We start from the raw sequence: 13,261 nt of genomic DNA on the forward strand, positions 1-13,261 counted from the left end.
TAATGAAAAGTGAACAGTGCCTTGGTTATTTTAATGCACTGTTGAGAAATGCCAGCCAAATTGTCAAGATGGCTAAATCAAAGGATTAAGCATGAACAGAAACTTTCAAAACCATGTGAGGGAAGACTTTCCTTGACCTAGCAGACATTGAAAAGTTTCTACTATCATAATAAAGATTGTCATTAAAGTATTTACTAATATGGAGGAATTTTCTGGCACCCAAGAACTCAAGGATGTTTTGAACTTTTGCTCTTCTAGCTACTGATTTGTATAGCTTGTGTGTGAAATGATGATGTTGAAATTTCCTTGATATAGTGCTAACCCTACGAATTTTTTATGATTAGGCTTTGTTAAAATAATAATGATAATTGGCTTTCAACCCTGCCTGTGGATCTGTTCAGAATGTAGTTTTGCTCGTAGAAGAGTATTAGATCGAGCTTGTAATTTTGAACCTCCAACTTTTTCAAAAAGGGTTTCCCCTACCTCGGAATCAATGAGTAACAACACCTGGGACTCCAGACAAACCCAATATATTTCTCACAAACAAAGCCAACTAGCAATATCTTACTTGGAAGAAAGGCACTGATGATTGCTCCCTCCCAGCATCTGGAGAGGCCTATTTGTGAGCACCATGTTTCTATTCATTGTAAGTGCATTACAGTCTCCTGTTCACCCAAATCATTGTCATAGGACCCTTACCATTATTGTTGGATTTCATGGGTCTCCTGGGCCAGATGGAAAGAGTTAATTCTTGAACAAATAGAAAATTTCAATGCAATCGATGTATTCTTACACAGTCAAGAAAAGCCTTGATGACTTTGCTAAAACCACTTGGGCGATTTGAGGCAGATAGTATTTTCCTAGTGGCTCTAAGAGCTGGATTGTATTGGGGGTAAAGGAAAGTTTACTGAGACTTTATAACACACTCAGGGGATTCTGTTTCATGTAGCCTCAGTAGGGGACCACCCTAGGTGCTTCATAAAATTGACTTCCACCACCACAAGAATAAATTTTGGTTAAATCCAGAGCTTGTATGAGAACTTTCTTATTTGCTGACTCAGATATAATAGATTAGTACCAGTAACACTTGCCAATCCTTTCCATACAAACAGCTAACACACTGCTAATTTTATAGGTCTTAAGACTAAAGGCCACCGCTTGTCTGTCAGTTTATTGTACAGTGGTGGCTTGTGTGTTGCTGTAATGCTGGAATCTATGTCACTAGTATTTAAAAAACCAGCAGGGTCACCCATGGTGGACAGATTTCAGCAGAGCTTCCAAACTAAGACTAGGAAGAAACAGCTAGTGATCTACTCCCAAATATTAACCAATAGAAACCTAATGGATCACGACAGAACATTGTCCAATTCATTTTTGGTGGACACATCACCAGGGATCAATAGCTGGAGGAGGACATAATGTTTGGTGAAGTAGAGGGCCAGTAGAGGGCTGTATGTTAGCGTTGACTCAACAGCAGCTATCTGTCTATTGATCTAAGAATAAAGAGGATTATTAGGAATGAAAAGGAATGTTCCTAGGCACCCTTGGAAGCTGTAGACTCCTACCATTCCTCTGAAGGACTCTAACAATTTAGAAAGATAAAAGAAAGCCAGCTTGTTATATGCGTTATTTACCTGAATGACACCTGCCAGAAAGAGGCTTTGGCTCTTATGATGTGCATCTATTTGATTTCTTTCTGTGTTTTAATTCTGGCCTAAAGGTTTTATTTGCTGCTATCTATAATGTTATTTTTATAGAAATTTACACTGATAACTACTGCGAGGCATTGTATTTGGAAGTAAGGAAAAAAACACACGCACACAAAACTGGCCTGAAACTTCAAGATGAGGCACGGGAGAAAAGTCTGTTTGGAAATCTTAATCTGTTCTCTTAACATACTGTTCTGTTCTTTCTCTGTGGAAGTTAAAAAAACAGATAGGCACATGGCTTTTTAATTTCTTGCATTTCAGCTCAAATCTTCCAAAATTTCCCAGAACCATTAATCTTGAACCTTGCATGAGCCAAATAGATTTTTCAGGCTGTACACTTCAATTGTCTTTGTCAAAACATGCATTTTCATTGTAATAGGGAAAGATATTGAATTATATTTGTTGGCACTTTGCAGAGTCTGATTTTATTTTCAGAAGAAGCACTGTGTCATTCCTAGTCAGGGCAAGTGAGTTTATTCAATTTATTTCTAAATAGCATTGCTTAGGCCCTTGAGTATATAGGGTATATTATTGAGAATGCTCTTAACTACAAGTAATAGGATATCTGACTAAAAATTACTTAAACGATATGTTATTTGTTGTTAGCTGCCGCTGAGTCGACTCCAACTCATGGTGGCCTTACATAGACCAGAACAAAACATTGCCTGGTCCTGCATCGTTCTCACAATTGCCAGTATGTTCAAGTCCACCGCTGTGGCTATTGTGTCAATCCATCATACGGAGGGTCTCCCATACCCTTGTTGGCCATCTACTTCACCAAACATCCAGTGATTGATCTGTCCTGATGACACATCCAAAGCAAGTGAGTCAGACAGTGTTCTGTTGTGATCCATAATGTTTTCATTGGCCATTTTTCAGAACTAGATCACCAGGCCTTTCTTCCTAGTCTGCCTTAGTCTGATAGCTCTGCTGAAACCTGTCCGCCATTGTTAACCCTCTTGGTATTTGAAATACTGTCGGCATAGCTTCCAGCACTATAGCAACATGAAAACCACCAGAGTATGACAAACCGGCAGATGGCTGGTGGTTAAAAAATATGGGTTGATTATTTTCTCTCATAACAAGAAGTCCAGAGGTGAGTGCTTTTAGGTTTGTTTTAAGCATCCGATAATGTTATCCAGGATCCAATTTCCTTCAGTTTGTAAGCTCTGCTATCCTCAGTATATCAGCGATGTCTACATTTATGGATACGAGATGGCTGTAGCAGCTTCCTGTATCATATCCTCATAAAATTGTCTTCGAACTCAGGAAAAGAGCAGGGTTGACAGGAGTGGAACGGGAGTTGCATCCAAGAGGGCACCTTGCGCTTGCCTCTTCTTTCTTTCCTCAGTAGAAAATAGTTTTCAAAAGACCCCTCCCATTACTTTCCTTTATGCTTATTGACCATAAAACCCCCAAACCAAACCCATTGCGATCGAGTCAACTCCAACTCACAGTGACCCTATAGGACAGAGCAGAACTGCCCCATAAAGTTTCTAAGACTATAAATCTTTATGGAAGCAGGCTGCCACATCCTGCTGGAGAGGCTGGTGGGTTTGAACTGCTGACATTTCGGTTAGCAGGCAAAGATTTAACCACTGCACCACCACGGCTCCTTTTTATTCACAATAACAGTGTTGTATTTCTGTCCCTAGTTGAAATAAAAGCTAGGAAAGTGAGTATCAAGCATTTTAGCCTGTCCCTGGAATCTAGCTCTTCCTATAAGGAAGAAGGGTTGAGGCGATAGCCTCAGGAGAGTGAGTCGACATCGCCTGGCTCTCAGGAAAAATTGTCTGACTCCCTCGTGCTGATTTCTTTTCTTGGTATTTACCCTAATGAAACCCAGGCAACAACTCCATGTCCACCATCCAAAGGAAAGAGCAACGATATAACACCCATACTTTCTATTGTATTCAATAATCTTAGGGAAGACATTTAGTTCTTTGTATTTCTTAAAGAAATACAAATTTGTCATTGTTGATTAATTACTACTTTCTTCTTGGAAGTCAAGTGAGGAGAGTTTTTTGGCAACATGTTCTTTTGGTTTCCTTCCAATTTCCTTGGCTGTTTCTTCAAAATTGTTTCTTAGCCTTTTCTTTCTTGTCTGTCCTTTAAATATTACTTGAAATACCGCTCTTCTCACACTGCTCATTGTTGCTGTGTAATCTCAGGTCCTCATTTGGCAGCAATTACAGGCTAAATGACTTGTTGACTTCCAGATCTTGATCTCTAGCTTGTATTTCTGTAATGAGCTCTAGATTCGTATATCCAACTATTACTGGGTGAGCATTTTTATTGGTTGTCTCATTAATACTTCAAAGTCAGATGTTCCAGATGGAATTCATCTTTCCTTCTCTTTGCACCAAGCCTCGCCCGGTATGCTTCACATCCTTTATTCAGCAAATGTCTCCCCAGATCTTCCCTGTTGTCCAAGCTACCTCTTTCATCTCTCGTATCTAATCATCCCAAAGTCCTGTCGATTGTGCCTCCTAGATATTTCCCTTAACTCATTTATGTAGACACTGCCTGAGGTCAACCACTTCTAAAGTTTTGCCTTGAATATTCATCATACACCCTCTTAATTGCATTTTGGGCCACCATCATTCTCCGCTCAAATCCGTACTCTTTCCTGCTGTAGCCCAAAGTCAGGACACTTGTACTGAAATTCACATCTGATTAAGAGGTTTCCCTTGTTTAAAACTGGCTTCACACAACCCTCAGGATGGAAATCCAGACCCTTAGTATGTCAGCACGGGGTCTTCAGTGGCCTTTAACCTTTTTTGGTCCACAGACCTCTTTCCGTTTCTGAGGAGGGCTGTTACGCCTCTCCCAGGAGAAAAGCACAGTTATATACATGTCCTTTATACACAGTGAAGGGGACACTTGAAACTCGGGAACTTGTGGACCTGAAGCTAATAACTGCTGATGCCGTTCCAGTCTTTTTCGAGCTCCTTTAAGATTATATGCCTATGTGTATTAAAGTATGTTTAATGCCATGTGCTGATTTTCTGTTCATATGTCTGTCTTCACATTTTTCTGTAAGAATTTGAAAACATGATCTAGGTCTTTGTAGCTACAGAACCTAATGTGTCTGATGCATAACCACCATCTAAAAGTATTTGCTGAAGTAATAATTGAAAATGTCTTTCTTCTGTCAATGTCTGTGTTTGTGGTCAATATAGTATATGATTTTAATCTATCTAGTTGTCTTTGCATTGACTTATAGTGACCCATATGTTTCAGAGTAGAACTGTGCTCCACAGGGTTTTCAGTGGCTGATTTTTTGGCAGTAGGTTGCCAGGTCTTTCTTCCGAGGAGCCTCTGGATGGACGCCAAAGTCCATCCTTTCAGTTAGCAGCCAAGCACAGTAACCATTTGCACCATCCAGGGACTCCTCTTTTTTTTTTTTTTTTTTTAATTTACTTCTTTTTCTCTTGTTGTTGTTGAGAATACACATAGCAGAACATACACCAATTCAATAGTTTCCACATGTGCAATTCAGTGACATTGATTATATTCTTTGAGTTGTGCAACCATTCTCATCCTCCTTATCTGAGTTGGTTCTCCCCCATTGGCATAAACTCACAGCCCCCCAAGTTTCCTGTCTGATCTTTTGAGCTGCTGTTGTCAGTTTGATCCCATAGTGATAGATCTTAAAAGAGTACAATACTCCAGGCAGACATTCTTTACCAGTTAAGCTAAACTGTTTGGTTTTAAGAAGACTTCAAGGGATATTTTTGGTTTCAGGTTTAAGATTTAAAGCTTAGGGCAATAGTTTCAGGGGTTCTATAGCTCCAGAAAGCCTGGATTCCATGAGAATTTGAAATTCTCTTCTGCATTTTTTTCCCTTTTGGATCAGGATTCTTCCATAGAACCTTTGATCAAAATGTTCAGTAATGGTAGCTGAGCACCATCCTATTCTTCTGGTCCCATAGCAAAGGAGGCAGTTGTTCCTGGAGGCAATTAGCCACACGTTCCACACAGTCCCTATTCTAAGGGCTCTTCTTAACATGTAAACCAAACTCGCTGCCGTTGAGTCGATTCCAACTCCTGGCGACCCTACAGGACAGAGTAGAACTGCCCCATAGAGTTTCCAGGGAGCGCCTGGTGGATTTGAACTGCCGACCTCTTGGTTAGCAGCCTTAGCACTTAACCACTACGCCACCAGGGTTTCCTCTTAACATATAAACAGGTTACTTTAAAGCCTATATCTGTATCTGTATTTTAATGATATCACATTTTCATCATGTGATAGAGATTCTTATCACATATTTTCCCTTTCAGTGGAAGTATCTGAGGACCTGGCAGAATTGCAGTCAGACCCTACTATTCAAACTTATTGTTACAAATCTCTCCAAATGTGGTAGTAATCACTTGGTGTTGGCGGAGTAAATGCCCGGAAGAGGATCACACATACTCTCAGCTCTTGATAATGCTCTGTAAGAGGGAGTAAGTTCACCTCCATCCAATTCTGTACTTACTCTCTTTTATCCTTAAAAAATTTTTTTCATATAAAAGATGTCTCCAGAAATCCTCTCCCTCTCTTAACAAGGTAATTCATTGACTATATATTTTATATTGTGAAGGCAACTCCATGGTTTTAAATCATTTTGGACTATCTGGAAAATTACCTAAGAAATTTCCCTAACATTCAGCATCAAGCTGAACTAGACACTTAAACGAAAATAACATGAACGATATTCAAAGAACACTCCGTGTAAACAGTCAAATTGCAAACATAGTTTTAAAGAAGATTATAAATGCACTGCATTCAAACAACTGCATGGAAATTTATGTCTTAAATATGACAGAACAAAAAATGAATGGATGGATGCTCACACAGGGAAAGGCTGATGTGGAGGCCTTTCCTAAGCACAGAAGATCTTTCTGGCCTAGGTAACAGCTATGGTTTTTTAGAATGGTCATCATACATGTCGGTTTAAGTTAACAGGGCAGGTACTTTTCTGTTGCGTATGGGAGAGTGACCTGCTTTTTAAAAAACTACAAGAATGGCTGGAGTGAAATTATTAAGCACCTGCACTCTGGAGTTAGAATGCCAGGATCCAAAGCCCAGTTCTCCAATGTAGCAGCTGTGTGAGTCTGGGAAGGCCATTCAATCTCCCTGCACCCACTTTCCTCATCTGTAAATTGGGAATAATAATAGTACTTACTTGAAAAGGATGATGTCATGGATTGAATTGTGTCCCGCAAAAATATCTGTCACCTTCCTAGGTCATGAATTCCTTGTATGATTGTCTACCATTTTATCTTCTGATGTGATTTTTCTATGTGTTGTAAATCCTATCAGTATGATATAATAAGATGGATTAGTGGAAGTTATACTGACGAGGTCTATAAGATTAGATAGTGTCTTAAGCCAATCTCTTTTGAGATACAAAAGAGAGAAGCGAGCAGAGACAAGGGAACCTCATACCACCAAGGAAGTAGTGCTGGGAGCAGAGCGCATCCTTTGGACCTGAGGCTCCAGTGCTGAGATACTCCCAGACCAAGGGAAGACTGATGACAAGGACCTTCCTCCAGAGCCAACAGAGAAAGAAAGCCTTCCTCTGGAGCCAGTAATGCCCTGAATTTGGACTTCTAGCCTACTAGACTGTGAGAGAATAAACTTCTCTTTGTTAAAGCCATCCACTTGTGGTATTGCTATTATAGCAGCACTAGGTGACTGAGACAGATGATATGAGGGCTCAACGAGTTAGTATTAGTCAAATGCTCAGAACTACCCAGCACTATGTACGTGGCTATGTATAAGAGGTAGAAGGCGGTCATTATTATCAAGAAGAGCTGATACTCTTTGGGCACAGTCAAGTTGCCAGCACAGAGCACCTATATTGTATGTATCCTAATAATTTTATCCTAAAACAACCCTTTAAAGTAGGCATTTTTTAACTTGAATTGTATAGATGAGGAAACTGAGGCTTTATGGCTAAATGGCTTGTCTCAGGTTATTAAATGACCAAGCTGGGACCTGATCATTGTCCTACTGTAATAGGACTCTAAGAAATTTGCAGAAGAAAATGGCTCATTTCAACATCTGAAGATTAAAGTTTTTTTTTTTTTTTTTAAACAAAGTAATTCAGGTTATTATAAAAATGAGTTCTGGTGAAAGACACTTTCAGAGATCATGGTAAGATAGTAAAAGAAGGGATTCATTTGTACTCAAGCATATTCCTTCTATCGTCACCTATCTTTGATATGAAAAAATATACATGTAAACAGCTTAATTAGAAAGTTCCATTTTACTTTGCAATCGGCACATATACAGTTTTCTGAGTCCAATAAAAGAGAATAAAAGGATTATCGTGAGGCAGCTATGATTGAAGTGACCTTTAATAGATGCAACTAAACAAGAAAAAGATGAGTCATTATTCACGAATTTAAGATAATAGAGAAACAGCGAAAGATAAATATAATTTACACTCTGGTCTTTCAGATAAATGCTATACTAAACATGCCTGTAGTGTTAGTTTCAGATTTTTAGCACATATGCAAATCATTCATGATGACCGCGTTACCGATTGGAGCTAGCAATTCCAAGATAAGCGCTGGTGATGGGCTACTCCTCCCCCAGTACTTTGTAAGTTATGTTCTTACCATCAGTGATTCTTGCTTTATTAATACATTTACGCATCTGTGATATGTGAGTGCCTACTATGTGTTGGGCTGGACTGCATGGGCTCAGGAGAGCATGGTGAACTGAGTAGGCTTCCATGGTTCCCACCGATATGGAGTGTATAGTGTAATGAGGAAGAATAATTAAATGAGTCAAGTATATAAATATAAATCAATTTATATTTAGTTAATGATGACATCACAGTTTCACCCTAGAATGTGTGAATACTTTACATTCGTTCAACTGAAGAGCCTATTTTTTTTTTTAATTTGAGTTGTTTTCTCTGAATTAAGGACTATCTGCCTCAAAGGCAGGAACCCTGGTGGTGCAGTTTGAGCCCACCAGTTGGTCTGTGGGAGAAAGATGTGGCAGTCTGCTTCTGTAAAGATTACAGCCTTGGGAACCCTATGGGGCAGTTCGACTCTGTCCTGTAGGGTGACTGAGTTGGCATCAACTCAACAACACTAGGTTTGGTTTTTGGTTTTTACTTTGAAGGCAAATTTATTTCTCCCTTCCCAGGAAAACAAAAACCCACTTTACACATTCAAGATATAATTTTTCCAGATTTTACCCCTAAATCTGAGGTCTCGTAAGGGCATCCCATTTCACTTTTCTTTTCTTATATCATCTTTGTTATAAATTTTATGCATTTGTAATTCCTCATCAGTGCTCCATTTCTTTTTAAGAACTTGAATTTTTCTACTTTTTCATATTTATATCTAGATTGCATCACCCTTCTCATCAGTTTCGTACTCCCTTAAGACACCATTTCACTTAGGTGTTTTCTACCTGAGCCAACGTGTGGTTCGTGGAAGAAAAGCTGTAATACTTTTAGTGCTGACTTTCACTTTCCTCAGCCATGACTTCACTTGGGCCTCTCCAGCCCACTCCCTCTTAAGGAGGAGGAAGAGGAGCCCTAGGGTTAGCTGAGTGGTCAAGCAGCAGCAGTAGACTGGTGACCTGTAAAAAAAAAAAAACACTGTCGTTGGGTCGATTCTGACTCATAGTGACCCTATAGGGCAGGGTAGAATTGCCCCATAAAGTTTCCAAGGAGTGCCTGGTGGATTTGAACTGTCCACCTTTTGGTTAGCAGCTGTAGCACTTAACCACTACACCACCCGGGTTTCCAGACTGGTGACAACAGATGGAAAAGGAGACTGGAAGCAGGTAGCAATGGAAAATTCTTGGGATAGTAGAATTGAGTGTTTTCCAGCCTTTCCCCTAGTGGCAGCAGAGAAACTGTGAAGCTGTGAGGATGGCTGACTCCTGTTTCCTCCACAGAAGCAGACACAAAAGTCATGGAGCTACTGCCCTCTTTACATTATTTATCAGGTTACTTATGGTGCTTATATGTGTTGAGAGTAACATGCTCCCTTTATTCTCTTCCTCTAAGCTAGAAGCATCACTGAGGGCAACATTTCCCCAAGATATTTGACCAGGGAACATCTTTGTAAGTGGTAGTGAATCAAAGGAACACCAGTAAGAGCTGTGGAGGTCAAGAGCCAAGAAAATTCAACGAATATTACAACTATCTATTGTGACTAGAAAAAAAAAAAAGCACAGCATTTACCCAAGCCAATCTTATAAATGTCTTGCAAAAATGAAAGAATGCTTGATAAATATTGTTTATGAATCAATATTCAGAATGAATGTCTTGAGCTTGTACTATTGCCTGCACTAATTTCTATGCTTTCCCACCTCATAAAGCAGATTGTCATATAAGAAAAATTACAATTGAACGTAGGTGTCTAGTAATTGCTCTACACATAAAAAACGTGGGGTTTTTTTTTTTTTACTTTTTTGGGAAACCGTGGTGGCGTAGTGATTAAGAGCTATGGCTTGTTCAAATCCACCAGTCACTCCTTGGAAATCCTATGGGGCAAGTTCTACTCTGTCCTTTAGGGTCGCTATGAGTCAGAATTGACCCCATGGCAATAAAGAAGAGAAATAATTTTTTTTTCACATATACACCCACATATACTTATCAGTATAACATATCTTAAAATATTTATCCATAATATTCCTAACATTTAATTTTTTTAACAAATTTCTTTTAGTATCTCATAGAACACCTGCTTTTCATGAAATACACCTTGAATCATGTTAATATAGTGAAACCTGTGAGAACCGGAACTCTATGCGAATGCCTTGTTTTTCTGGGTCTTGCAAGTTTTCCACCTTTGACAGGGTGCAGTTTTACCATTTTTGTATCACTCACTATTAGTGGAAGATATTTGAGTTTTTCTTCGCTGGCAGGTTTCTGCCTTTCACAGATTCCAGCTTTTGCAAGTTTTACTGTATAGAGAAAAGGGCAATTATATTTATGCTCTTTTCTTGTCTTAAAGATATTAACTTGTTAATGTGTAGTTGAATGAAAATTACATTTTTGGCTATAATTTCGGAAAATTAAGAAGGCCCGAGTTCTAGCCATGACTCTACCAGAGATCAGCAATGAAGCTCCATGGGCCATGCCAATGAACTTGTCAGCCTTTCCCCACTTTCCTTTCTTGTGTGAATTGCCTGAGCCATGCTCCCTGCTCAGAGAAACAGTACCAGGCTATTGTTAGCCCAGAGGTAGCTTCTTGAGTGGACCACAGATAGCCTCAAAATCAGAGTGGACTGTAGTGGGTTGGTCTATTACCTATGTTGTCATCTCACACAGAAGAGATGAGGTATTCATCAATCCCATCAGCTACCTCTGTTGATATGGAAAGCAAAGTTACAGAAAGATTTTTTCCATTGACAGTAGAGCAGGAAGTAGCAGACATGCAGAATGTAGCCAAGTACCTCACAGGGTTTGTCTTGAGATAATTCTTACCAACTTCCTTTTAAGAATTGCATCTTTGAAGTCTATATTTTTAACATAACCAAATTAAATAGTCCTTATTTTCTACTTTTTTGGTTGCTCTTTTGAATTCTTTTCATACTTTTTTCTAACACCCACATGCTTTTCTATGATGTTTTGTATGTTGCGGTTATTTTAAAGAAAGCAGTTTTCACATTCCATATATAATTTTTTTTTTTTTAATATAATTACTAGGGAAAAAGCCACCATAAAACTGGAAACCCTTAAATTGTATGCCCCTTTTGTTAAAATGAAGCCTTGGTGGCGTAGTGGTTAAGTGCTACAGATGGTAACCATAGGGTAGGCAGTTTGAATCTGCCAGGCTCTCTTTGGAAGCTCTATGGGGCAGTTCTGCTCTGTCCTACAGGGTCATTATGAGTCGGAATCGACAGTACTGGGTTTGGTTTTTGGTTTGGTTTGGCTAAAAAGGAACCCTGGTGGCACACTGGTTAAGAGCTCAGCTGTTAACCAAGAGGTCAGCAGTCTGCATCCACCAGCCGCTCCTTGGAAACTCTATGGGGCAGTTCTACTCTGTCCTATAGGGTCACTATGGATCGAAATCAACTCAATGGTAACGGGTTTGTTAAAAATGGGAACCCATAGTCTGTAAATGTTCACTGTGGTTGTTCTCTTATAGTTTTATACTAACTTTTTCTCTTAATTCAAAAACATTTCAAGAAGTTATTTTTTAGAGCTTTCTCTCTCTCTCTCTTTTTTTTTTTGTAGCAATTGTCATTCAAAAGAAATGGAGGAGACTACCCTTTTACCGCCTACCCACCCATGGCTGACCCTGAAAAGTCTCTTCTGCTGTTATGCAATTTCCTTGAAGGAAAGAACCCAAAAGAGGATGAGGGGGAAAAAAAAAAAAGATCAAGCATGGATTTAAAAGCTTTTTATCAACTTTTTGTTTTTCTGTCTTTCTTTAAACCCAAACATAATCAGTTCACAGCTAGCCTGAGGCCAATGTCTTAATGCTATTTTACTGAGTGTTCCCTTGCCAACTCATGTCTGAGCAGCCAGTTTAAGTTTCAAACTTTTAGAAAAAGAACTGTTCCAAATCAAGCCATTTGCTACTATTCAATTTTACATAAAGAATCAACTTTAAGGAAGTCTGGTTAAGACAATCTTTGAGTTTAAGGGCTCAAACCTCTTGGTTTAACTTCAGATTATATAGTCCATTAAAATATTTAAATGGGGAAGATTGCAGAAATGGTAAATATTTTTACTACAGAGCCCTGGTGGTGCAGTGGTTGACAGCTCAGCTGCTAACCACAAGGTTGCCAGTTTGAATTCACCAGCTGCTCCTTGGTAGCCCTATGGGGCAGTCCTACTCTGTCCTACAAGGTTGCTATGAGTTGGAATCAACTTGATAGCAAAGGGTTTTTTTTTTTTTTTTAATTTACTATAATAAAATAAATTAAAGACAAATATCCGATCGGGGAAAAAATCTGACAATAGCAAAAACTTACATTAAAAAATGAACAGATGAAATCTAAAACAATAAAGATCATGGAAGAAAAAATAGGAACAATGCTAGGGGCCCTAATACATAGAGTAAATATAACACAAATCATAACAATGCACAAATACCAGAAGATAAACTAGGTAAAGGGGGACTCCTAAAAATCAAACACTTACGCTCATCAAAAGACTTCACCAAAAGAGTGAAAAGAGAACCTACAGACTGGGAAAAAATTTTTGGCTACAACATATCCGACAGGGTCTAACCTCTAAAATCTGTAAAATACTTCAACAACAAAAAGACAAACAACCCAATTAAAAAGTGTATGAACAGACACTTCACCGAAGAAGACATTCAGGCAGCTAATAGCCACAGGAGGAAATGCATCTTGATCACTAACCATTAAAGAAATGCAAATCAAACCTATAATGAGATGCCACCTCATCCCGACACTACTGGCATTAATAAAAAACTAGGAAATAACAAATGTTGGAGAGGTTGCAGGGAGATTGGAACTTTTACACACTGCTGGTGGGAATGTAAAATGGTGCAACCACCGTGGAAAATGATATGGCACATCCTTAAAAAATTAGAAATAGAAATACCATACAATC

The 13,261-nt window shown here is 38.9% G+C and overlaps 1 long non-coding RNA gene across 1 annotated transcript in view; it reads left to right on the forward strand.

Moving 5' to 3' along the window:
- The window catches only part of LOC126085977 (uncharacterized), a 31,435-nt gene extending 19,389 nt beyond the window's left edge, over window positions 1–12,046 (forward strand). The window contains exon 3 of the long non-coding RNA XR_007519375.1: window positions 11,912–12,046. This is a non-coding gene — a long non-coding RNA (uncharacterized LOC126085977). The remainder of the gene's footprint in view (window positions 1–11,911) is intronic.
- The last annotated feature ends 1,215 nt before the right edge of the window (window positions 12,047–13,261 follow it).

This window comes from Elephas maximus, chromosome 11 (assembly GCF_024166365.1).
Source record: "Elephas maximus indicus isolate mEleMax1 chromosome 11, mEleMax1 primary haplotype, whole genome shotgun sequence".
Taxonomy (NCBI): domain Eukaryota; kingdom Metazoa; phylum Chordata; class Mammalia; order Proboscidea; family Elephantidae; genus Elephas; species Elephas maximus.